Genomic DNA, 12,059 nt, shown 5'->3' on the forward strand with positions numbered 1-12,059 from the left:
ATTGACCCTGAATTACCTCACTAGGCCCAGGGCTTTTTTTTGAGCTGGAGCTCAGTTCCGGCACCTCTCAGGTGGGCACCATTGCTATTATAAGAGAATGAGGGAGGCGTTCATGGTGAGTTCCGGCACCTCTTTTTCTAGAAACATAGCACCAACTAGACCTTTCAGGAATATTTCAGCTACAACACAGCTTTGCAAACTCTAGGGATCCTTAGTTGTTCGCTGGGGCAGCTGGATTCTCTGACGAAATCAGTTGTGATTTTTTTGTGTGTGACAGCTATGCAGGTGAGACACTGACCTGTCACAGGAGCCCTGAGGGAGGAAAAAGTTGACAACTCAAGTAGACAGGAGGGAGCCAAACAAGGTTTCCTTTCTGTGTCTCTAGCTGGCCATGCCCCCGTTTCCCCTGAGCCTCCTTTCCCTGAGGGTTTTCACTCCTTAAAAACCTTCCACTAACAACTGTCTCTTTTCACTCAGTCACCATGTCCTTTTGTGAAATCACAGGCCGTTCTCAGCTGATGGCAACAGCTAGGGGAAGCATCAGCATAACTTCCCCAGACTTGACAATTGTGGGGCACCTTAACATCAGTTTATTCATTCATTACTTACTTCTCGCTAGGCAACATTTCATGAGTACTGATACCGGGCAAGGGAGCATAACATAATGTTCAGGTGTTTGATCTTCCATTATCTGTCTTTGAAGAAAAAGATAGCATGCACACTACAGCTAGATGCATTTAGAAAGCCATTTTGTTTAGAAATATAAGCAGGCTTGCTAAAGTGTGGCAGTTCTCTGCATGGCTTTCACAGCTGTACTTGAAAAAACCTAACCAACGTCAGACATCCCTCAAGGTGGAAAAAACCCCAAAACTAGGAGAGAGATGGCTACCACCCAACAGCACCCCCCAGGCACCACCACTGGCTTCAGCCTGCCAACTTCCATTGGTTTAATGTATTCATGGATACCAACCAGTTTCCTTTCACACATCACATTGATGCACATACACACATTTGCCTCGACCATTCACCCTCCAAACCTCCCATTCTCACACACAAGCATACACCAGCCAGCATCCATGAAGAATGCCGATGGACACATTCACTCGCCATTCATTCACATTCGAATTCACAAATATCCACCAGCTTCTGAAGGTGAATTTCAACCAGCTTACATCCGCAAATATCTGTCTGCTTCAGACTTGCAGCATCCACCAGCTTCTGAAGGTGAGCTGCAGTAGCTTTCGCCCAAGAATATCTGCCAGCTTCTGCTAAGTCCATCACTAGACATTGGCTAACTTCAGACCTTGGATATCATCCACCTTGAAGCAAGTGAACTTGCCTGACCGTCACACCATAGCACCTTGCAGCTAGATGATCACCCCCACCTACCAGTTCACCTCCTCCCAGAGGAATACTGTAAGACAAGGTAATGCTGACTATTATAGCTGAGGTTGCCATGCACTTTGTTGACAAGGTGGTAGTCCATAGCCAATGGCAGCAGCTGGGGAGGCGTCATCATAAACACAGGTCTCACAGTTGTGGCTGCAATGATTTATTTGTGTGTTTTATTATTTAGATGGTTTATAGGCCACCCTTCATCTGTACTGATGGGGCCTGACTGGCAAAATGAGAAGGAAGGGAGAAAAAGAACAAGAGATGGGGAGCTGCTTCCCAGCTTGCTATCCATCTCTTTTACAAATGTTTAATGCAAATAAGTTATTGCATAACTTCTCTGGAAAGTTCATATATTTGACTAAATGTGTGTGCACACACATTTTTAAAAAGTATTCATATCATTCAGATAACTGTTTAGCTGTCATGGTTTTCAGTCTACTTTTACCTGGATTGCCATGGACTGGGATGGTTGTGTGAAAGCTGCCCACTTGACTTTCCCAGACCATTGCAAACCACTTGAAAATCTGTGGTTACAATGGCATATTACAATGTGATATTGGCACATCTTATAACAGGTGACTCTTGAAACCAGCTCAGTTCATGGCAGTGCAAATGAATCAGTACAGGCTGATAATAATAATAATAATAATAATAATAATAATAATAATAATAATAATACCCAGGCAGGTGTTACAGGCTCAGCCATGTGACTCCTGAGCATGTGACTTTTGCAAACCCAAAAGAAACCAGTATCTACAGGGGTTGGCTCCATTTCAACAATTGTTGGAAGATTTATTCCTTTTGCATAAATTGTAGAGTTGTTTGTTGCAGCTTGAAGAGTTTTCTTTTTTTGCCAGCCTCAGCCTATTACCTGCACCCCTTTTATGCTTGGAAATGTTCCTCATGCTGAGAAGGTAATGGGTGGAGTTGCAAGGAGTCAACCTCTTCTCCAACAGCTGGTTTCTTTACATGACAAGCTGGAATGCTGTTCAATGAGTGCTTATCTGTCTCTCATTGGCGGAGTCTTTTGCCAAACTATCCAATCAAGGGAAGTAATAATACCACTGTATTCTGCTCTGGTCAGACCTCACCTGGAGCACTGTGTCCAGTTCTGGGCACCACAGTTCAAGAAGGATACTGACAAGCTGGAACGTGTCCAGAAGAGGGCAACTAAAATGGTCAAAGGCCTGGAAACGATGCCTTATGAGGAACGGCTTAGGGAGCTGGGTATGTTTAGCCTGGAGAAGAGAAGGTTAAGGGGTGATATGATAGCCATTTTCAAATATATAAAAGGATGTCATATAGAGGAGGGTGAAAGGTTGTTTTCTGCTGCTCCAGAGAAGCGGACACGGAGCAATGGATTCAAACTACAAGAAAGAAGATCCCACCTAAACGTTAAGAAGAACTTCCTGACAGTAAGAGCTGTTTGGCAGTGGAATTTGCTGCCAAGGAGTGTGGTGGAGTCTCCTTCTTTGGAGGTCTTTAAGCAGAGCCTTGACGGGCATATGTCAGGAATGCTTTGATGGTGTTTCCTGCTCGGCAGGGGGTTGGACTGGATGGCCCTTGTGGTCTCTTCCTACTCTATGATTCTATGATTCAACTGGCTGAAGTGCTGAGGGAACAAAAAGGGCAGGAAGGGAACGGAACACAATAAGTTAGCCCAGTAGACACTGACTCTGCAAGGGCTTGATGCTAGCTTGCTTCACACAACATTAACTCATAAAGAGTTTAGGCAATTTCCAGCTAGTCATTTTGTCTGAGAACAGTCAGAATCTTGCTGGTGCAACACTGAAAGTTTATTCTGCCTTGGTACAAACTTACATGTGGTAACTTAAACACATTTTTTATTCTTCTCAAAGTTTAATTTTAAAACACAGCTGCTCTTGAACCTATGAAGAACACCAAAGTATTAATTCTTATTATACTGTGCCAGGTTCTTATTGGTTGCTTGCCTAGTTTTCCAAGTCTTGAGATAAGTTGACTCTTTGCCTGTTCTTAACTATTAACTGTCCTCCAAGCATCCATCTGACCTTGCTTTTGGCCTACACATCAGAGCATTTTGCTGTTTCTTTGTAGCAAACTGAACTTCTCAGTTCCACTTAGGGTTACTGGTGTTCAAGGATGCAAAGGAATCTAGCAGAACTGGAAAAAATGCATTTGTACATGTTTTCCAAAATTATGGATGCCCCCCTCTGAGCAAATGAAAGCTGTTTACTAACTTTATTATGGAAATATTCTGTTTTTCAGCTTTGCATAGCTTGGCTCATTGCTGAGAGAGTAGGTACATTTGAAATGTGCCTCTCTGGACCTTCTTTAATTAAAAGCTGTCAGAGAAGGGGTCCCTTTTCATTTGCCTCACTCTTGCTTTCAACAGTGTGATTCTAGAGTTGCTCCTCCCCACCCAATGTAATTCTAGAAATTCAGCAGGTTCTGCATTTTGTCACTAGCAAAGAGAGCAGGGGAGGCTCCCACAGTATCTTCCACAAACTTGGGCAGGAATTCCAGACGGATGTTTGCTCCAATTTTTAAGTAGTACTCCAAACTCTGAGCTGCATTTCCAAATATTTCTGTTCCTTCAATATTCCCTTTCTGCTCTAAACTTATATGTATCATGGAGTTGCATTTGCTTCCATAGCAGCTGTCTTGATTTACACATTTATAATTAAGTTTTCTGCCTGGAACTCTTTCAGAGTACTCCCTTTGGGGGCTTTGCTTGCCGATAAAATGTTTTCTAAGTGCCAGATGAGCAGGGACAGTTCCTGGTCCCTAATTGTGAGCACACCTTTAGATGAACAAAATGAAACCAAACTTTTCTTGTTTGTTTGACCAAATCTACCAAAATCATACCAAATTATTTGCTCAGTAATTTACAGTAAAGTGATATGGCCAGTATATGACCATCCAAATTTCCCCAGCTGAATGTCTTAGATCACTATCTACAAGTGGGCGTGGTTAAAATGACAATCTTGCATGAAACTAAATTAAATTTGAAGCCATGCGGCTAAATCTCACAAACACCAGGCTACTAAGGGCACTTTCAGACTATTCAGACATTTTGCAATACGGATAGTGATGGGGAAATGTGCTGCAAAGTGTGAATTTATTAATTACATTTTTATATTGCCATTCATCTGAGGATCACAGGGCAGTTTGCAATATAAAAACACAAAAATACATACCATAGTAACAAACAGAAACAATACTCACCCCACAGTTTAAGAAGCCATAGATTGATTAATTAGCCAAAGGCCTGGGAGAAGAGGAATGTTTTTGCCTGGTGCCTAAAGATATATAACAAAGGCACCAGGCGAGCCTCCATGGGGAGAGCCTTCTGCAAGTGAGGAGCCATCGCAGAAAAGGCCCATCTTCAGAGGCAGCCCTATGTATAACGTGTTGTAGTAATCTAACCTAGAGGTTACCAGAACATAAACAACTGATGTTAGGCTATCGCTGTCCAGTTGGGGGTGCAGCTGAACCACCAACCAAAGCTGATGGAAAGCACTCTGCGACACTGAAGCCACCTGAGCCTTAAGTGACAGCAGTGGATCCAGAAGTACCTTCCAGTTATGTACCTTCTCCTTGAGAGGGAGTGTGAATGCTTTTGTTGAGATTCCTGCATTGCAGGGGGTTAGACCATGATTGTATAAGAGCAGGAAACTTTCCATCCACCTAGTCAAGGAACCAACCACTGGCACATAGCTGCCAAGTTCCGGCCTGAGAAATAAGGGAGTGGACTGGAAGTAGCAGACCGGAAGTAGCGCTGCTGCCATTTTGGAATTGGGCAGAGCATGCTCAGAAGCTACTTTTGATGCTGCTCTGCCCTGTTCCAAAATGGCCACCACGCCAGAATAAACCGGGGGAAAACAAAAAAATGCATTTTTTCAGCTGGGAACAGCTGGAAAAACAGGGGTTTCCCGGGGAATATGGGAGACTTGGCAGCTATGCACTGGCAGTGTCTCACTCTTATCTGTATTGCGCTTCAGTATATTGGCTCTTATCCAGGCCATTACAGAGGCAAGACAATGGGTCCAGCACATCCACTGTCACATCCACAGATGTAAAGAAGTAGAGCTGTGTGTCATCAGCGTATTGCTGACAACGTAATCCAAAACTCTGGATGACCCCACTCAGCAGTTTCATGTACATGTTAAACAGTATGGGAGATAAAATTGAACCCTGAGGATTTCCACATTGAAGGCTCCGTGGGGCTGAACAGCAGTCCCCAAGCACCACCCTTTGGAAATGACCATCCAAATAGGATGCTACACACTCCTAACTCAGATAGTCGCTCCAAAAGGATACCATCATTGATGGTATCGAAAGCCACTGAGAGGTTGAGAATAAATAGGGACACATTTCCCTCTCCCCATATATGTCATAGGGTGACCAAAGCAGTTTCTTTGCCAACGGGCCTAAACCCTGATTGAAATGGATATAGAAAAATCTGTTTTTTCCAAGAGCCCCTGCATCTGGTCCACGACCACCTGCTCAAGAACTGTGCCCAAGAAGGGGAGATTGGCAACTGACTGGTAATTAATTAGATTTTCCAAATCCAGGAAGAGTTTATTGAGCAGGGGTTTTACCAGTGCCTCGTTCAAGCAGGCAGGGGCCACCCCCTCTCATAAGTAGACATTAACCGCCTTTCTGGCCCAACCCACTGTCCCTTCCCTGCTAGTTTTTATCAGCCAGAGGGACAAGGGTCCAAAGTGCAAGTGGTCACCCTGACCGATCTAAGCACCTTGTCCATATTCTTGTACTTAACTGACATTCATCCAACACAACATGATTAGACAGCACTCTTGTCACTTCTCGAGGTTCATCTGCTGTAACAGTGGAGTCAAGGTCATGGTGGATACAAGCAATCTTATTCTCAAAATGCTTTGCAAACAAGTCACAGCAAGCTACCATCAGTTCTGTCACCTTCTCTGGACCAGACTGTAAAAATACCCTGCACTACCTGGAAAAGCTCTGCCAGATGGCACAATGAGGATGCAATGTTTGCCTTCTTTGCTGCCTTCACTGCCATTAGGTAGGCTTGATGATGAGCCCTCATGAGTGTTTGGTTGTATTCAACTGGAGTTTTCCTCCACTCGCATTCAAGTCATGTCCCAGCTTGTTTCCTTGCCCTAAGCTCTGGAGTATACCAGGGAGCCAAATGGGTTTCACAAAACAGGAGAGGGCATTCAGGATGATCGTGTCAACAGCCCTACCATTTGGATGTTCCGGAGGTTGATCAGGGCTTCGACAGGAGGACCTGTCATAGCAGCTGGAAAATCCCACAGAGCCATCTGGAAACCCATTGGATCCATCAGCCACCAGAGGCTGTCCAGCCTAAGAGATTTCTATGCACGCATGTGCCTTGCTGTAGAGCAGTGGTGAAATTTTTACTCCATGATGATTCCATCGACACCATTCAGAACGTCCTGGTAGTTCCTCTGGAATCCACAGGGTGGAATTGAGTTTTAGGAGGCAAATACTGTGTTCCCTACATTAGGGTGGGTGACCTTGTAGGTTTCAGTGCCCATTGGCTCTTACCCTTTGCTTCACTGGCCTCATAGCTCACAACTGGTTTAACAGAATCAATTTCTATTCCCAAGTTATTTAGCTATCCCTTAGGTGGTGCTGTGGGTTAAACCACTGAGTCTAGGGCTTGCCGATCAGAAGGTCGGCGGTTCCAATCCCTGTGACGGGGTGAGCTCCCGTTGCTCGGTCCCAGCTCCTGCCAACCTAGCAGTTCGAAAGCACGTCAAAATGCAAGTAGATAAATAGGTACCGCTCCGGCGGGAAGGTAAACGACATTTCCGTGTGCTGCTCTGGTTCGCCAGAAGTGGTTTGTCATGCTGGCCACATGACCTGGAAGCTATACACCGGCTCCCTCGGCCAATAATGCGAGTTGAGCGCGCAACCCCAGAGTCGGTCATGACTGGACCTAATGGTCAGGGGTCCTTTACCTTTACCTTTAGGTGTGTGCAGTGCTAGGTTTAGGGTGGAGCGGGTGGTTACCTCGCACAGGGCACTGAGCCAAGGGGGTGCAAAACTGAGACAATTTACAATTGAGAATATTCATTTGAGGTTGCCAAATGCTGGGCTCACCCAGGGCGCCATATTATGAAAGACTACCAAAGTCTGCTCCTCTCCCCATTTTTTATTGAGCAGCACCCAGTCTACAATATTTCTATGTATCACACCTCACTCTGCTGTCTCTTCTGGTGTGCTGCCTTAGCTGTTTTAGTACACATGTGCCATGATCCTAGGCATTTTCCTCCAGAAGGAAGTCCAATTTAGTTCAGTGGGGCTGACACACAAGTAAGTGTGCTTAGATTTGCAGCCTTAGTGACAGGGTTAGTCCTGTGGCTCATGAGCCTCCTACATGCAGGCGGAGTCATCTGCCAACATCAAGCAGAGAGTTAAAGTATTCTGGAAAGGCCCAGAGCACTTTTGCTGTGGCTTTTGCTGTTATCTGAGCCCTGGGAAAGGAGACTCCTCCTCTTTCTCTTCCTTAACTCTTCCAGAGGCAAGCAAGCTGCCGTTTGGTGATTTGTCCGGAGTGCTGCTCTAGGCTTTCTGCACAAGCACAGCAGAAAAGCCTTCCCCAGCCCTCTTTTGTGCTTAGGAACAGCCTTTTCCCCTGTGATGAAGGATTGTGGAGGAGATGCTAATTCAGACTCCATAGTCTTGTTGCATGTAGCATGTGTGCTGTTTCCCTGTGTGTAAACAGACTGAGCCTTCCTATTCACCTGGTGACATAGCCAAGGGAGGGAAAGCAGTTCCCTGCTAGCCCCACTGCCATCTCCTGCCACAGGTAAGGAGTGTGTGTGAAGAAGACATCCTGGTATTCATTTTGCCTTCTTTCTGATTTGGATTGGAAGAAGTTAAGTTGTTCTCGGAAAAAGCAGCTCCCAGGGTTTGTCTTATTTCATCTGCACCAGCTCCTTTCACTCTGTTTTAAACCACTTCTTCCTGTGCTTCAATTTAAAAGCAAGCACCACTGTTCTTTACTAAATGTGGGTATACTCCTTGGAGAAACCAAGAAGTCACAGCTCCAATAGATCTGCCGAAAAACTGTTGTTCAGCTGAAAGTCCTCCCAGGTAATTTATGCTTCCTTGCAGTTTGCTTTACTGTGCCACTCATTGTTTTCTCTCCCACGTTGTAATGCAATCGTAGACTCACATCATGCTTGGGTCCTCTAGTTCTTCTGTATCAACGAGAGCAGGAAATTTATATCAGGTGTATTGTTGCTTCCCCACCTCCCGCAAAAGTCTCATGAGTTGATCTTCCAGGTACATTGAACACATCTGAACAAATACATTATATATTCATCTATAGAACATGCATTAGCTGTATATGATTATGTGAACACAGATTATACATGTACACAGTGTACAAATTGTGTATACACAATTTATACACACATTCTTAGAGTGTACAGATGTATATATATGCATACATATTAGCATTCAATATGTACACATATTGAATATAACAGACACATGCAAAGTAAGATCTATATGGGCTATTTGTTAGATATATGAAGAGCACACTCATGTAGTGCATGGAATGCACACCTACCATTGTACATAATAGTATGAGCACATAACAGAAGAAAACATGCATGGGTATGCATAGTTCCTGGAGTACGAAGAGGACGTCAGGGAGGGCGGAAGAAGTGCCAAAGAGACGAAAGGCGCAGCAGGGCCTCCAGCCTCCTGCCATTCACAAAGCTTCAATTCTAGTTGTGGATATTATTGGATACCGTATTTTGGGTATGGATTGAAGAAAGAGCAGCAGAGAGGGCATTTAAAGGGCACCAATTTCAGTTACATGTGCGGGCCCCAGGAATATTACCCCTGCATAAGTGGGGGGGGGACGCGCACGCACGCGCGCACACGTGTAGATACATACATAAATAACTACTAATATATAGGATATGCTGACACTTTCTGAGGGCATGGAACACAAATTATGGAAGTATTTTTGTGACTGATATTAAAATATACACCTCAAACTTTCCAGTGAGGCCTTGGGATGTTTTTATCAGTGAATTTTGAATTTTTCATATTTGTAAATGGCATTAAAGTTTACTATATAGTTTGGGAAGTGGTTTGTCTGTCTGCCTTTTTGTTTGTTCTCCATACATTTGGTCACCTCTTGAGCTATCATTGTCATTTCCGAGGTGTGAGCGGTGCTCTTTGTCAATATAAATAGAAGTCTCACCTTAGGCACTATGCACGATCAACATTGCTGAATGGCTAACATACCTCTTTGATTTATCATGTTCTAAATTCAAGCAATGGATTTCATCTTCCATTGCTTGACTTTTGCCATCGTGGCTATTGGCATGTGCCCTAGCAAACCCTTTTTGTGACTCACAGAAGGAATAAACTGCTCCTTATACAACTCCCAAATCCACAGGGCTTGAGGGAATCATGTTGTTTTGTTATCATCTCAATTCATGTTTTGCCAAAGGCTTGTCAGAATAACCTTTTGCTATCCCTGGCTAAGAAGAAGCATATACAGAGATGAGGATGCTGTTAGCAGCTTGGGGAAGGAGGGTGGGCTAGTGGTGCAGGGTTAAGACTTTTGAAAGCACCGCTTCAACATTAACTAAATATTTATATTTCGCAAACAGTTCAGTTGTGCACATAAGGAAATGTCAGGATGTGGAGTGGTGCCCCTGAGATCAGGGTCCAGCATGCAATGTGTCTGTTAGCTTCATAGTCCGGTCCTGCTTTCTTTCAGGGGGGCTTTTATGGTGTTGACAAGTGTTCATACCCTTCCCTACTTAAAGGGAAACTTACCTTTAAATCACTAAGCTCTCTGCTTTCCTTTCCTACAGCTATGGGGAAGGGCCATGTCCCAAAGGGCAAAGCATGCAGAAAACATCTGTAGTACCGGTAGTAGTAGAGATGACTGCAATTAAGCAGCATATAAATTATCAAAATAAAAATTAAAAGGTCCCAGGTTAAACCATTGCCATCTCCATGTGGGGCTGGGAGAGGCCCCTGTTTAAAACTGGTAGAGCTGCTATCAGTGAGTATAGACAATACTAAGCTAGATGGACCAGTGGTCTGATTCAGTATAAGGCCATCTCTATGCTCCTGTATAAGCATATGTAAGGGTAAGTTGGGATCCTAACAATCTGGAATGAGCTGCATCTTCCGTTTGTCTTTTCATGAATGGAGGGCTCATGGGAATTTTTCGAGCCTGTTATTTTTCATCCTTAGCATGCTTCAACCTGCTTGAATTATCCTTTTGTTGGCTTTCAGTTCTCATGATGTACCTTTGAATGGTGTCCCACAGTTTGATGTGACCTCTGGATTAATTAAGGTGGTCATAATTACCAGGGGCCTCTTTTTTTAAAAAAATGTTTGTTTATTTATTTATTTACTTACTTACTTACTTACTTACTTACCAGGCTCTTTATTAATTTCAACCCTGGAAATACTAAAGGAACCAATTTCAACCATGGAAATACTAAATGGACCAATACTATAAAGCAACTTCCCATGTTATTATTTAATTGAATATTACTGTGGGCTGAGTCAACAGCTGTAGTGCTTCACCTACCTTTCAACCTATTCATCTGTTTGCTGGCTAAATTGAAACAAGTCTACATCGTATCTAAACCTTGATATAAGTGCCTTTCTGATGTAGGGTTACAACTGAATAAACAATAACTGCTACTCATTGTTAGAAAGAAAGTCCATCTTCAATTCTGTATCTCTCATTCCTTCTTAAAACAAGGAACTAACTACCTGCCCATTAAGATCTTTGGGTGAAGCTCTCCTACATGTCCTGCCATCATCTGGGATTACACTGGTGAGTATACTGAAGAGGGTGATCTTTTTCTTTTGGGAGTTGTGTTTGGTCCCTTCTCTTTTTAATGTTTGATAGCTTGTAAAGATGGCCTTGTACAGTGGTACCTCGCAAGATGAATGCCCTGCAAGACGAATTTTTCGCAAGATGAATGCGTCTTGCGATCTGATGGTGACTCGCAAGACGCATTCGTTTTGCGAAAAATTCATCTTGCGAATCGTGGTTTCCCATAGGAATGCGTTGAAATTTAATTAATGCGTTCCTATGGACAAAAAAAGATATTTCAATGCATTCCTATGGGGAACCGTGATTCACAAGACGAATTTTTCGCAAAACGAATTGACTCACGGAACGAATTAAATTCGTCTTGCGAGGCACCACTGTATTGGGCTTTTGGCAGTCCTTTCATGGTGCTTAATTTCTCCCTCCTGGATTAGTTCATGCTGGCTGGCTCCTGTTACCGTGATCATTCTACATTATGATTATTATTGGTTTTTGATGTTTTATTGTTGTGATTATTATTATAGCTCTGTTTTGTTTTCAATTGCTTTTGAGCTGCTGGAGGTTTTCAGCCTGAGAAGTGACACAGAAATATTGGTATAATAAATAAAAATAAAATAACACCCCGAAATCAAATCAGCCTTGCAAAATGAATGTAATTTTTAAACTTGAATCCCACCCACGATTAATCAGCTAAAGTTTTAGTTTATTAAATCAATTAAAGTCTTCTGACATAAATTTAAAATATTTTAGTCACTGCAGCTGTGTGAACGAAAGGGTGGTTAGCATATCTGAAGGTTTACTAATCTTCAATAAGAGATTGTTGGAATCCGCCTTAAATTGTAAT

General features: G+C 43.3%; 1 protein-coding gene across 1 annotated transcript in view; it reads left to right on the plus strand.

Moving 5' to 3' along the window:
- Positions 1-7,932: 7,932 nt before the first annotated feature.
- MYOCD (myocardin) overlaps positions 7,933-12,059 on the plus strand; it is a 223,460-nt gene continuing 219,333 nt past the window's right edge. The window contains exon 1 of the mRNA XM_060271812.1: positions 7,933-8,484. The gene's annotated coding sequence lies outside the window, so the exon portion shown is untranslated. The remainder of the gene's footprint in view (positions 8,485-12,059) is intronic.

Source organism: Zootoca vivipara, chromosome 2 (assembly GCF_963506605.1).
Source record: "Zootoca vivipara chromosome 2, rZooViv1.1, whole genome shotgun sequence".
NCBI classification, from domain to species: domain Eukaryota; kingdom Metazoa; phylum Chordata; class Lepidosauria; order Squamata; family Lacertidae; genus Zootoca; species Zootoca vivipara.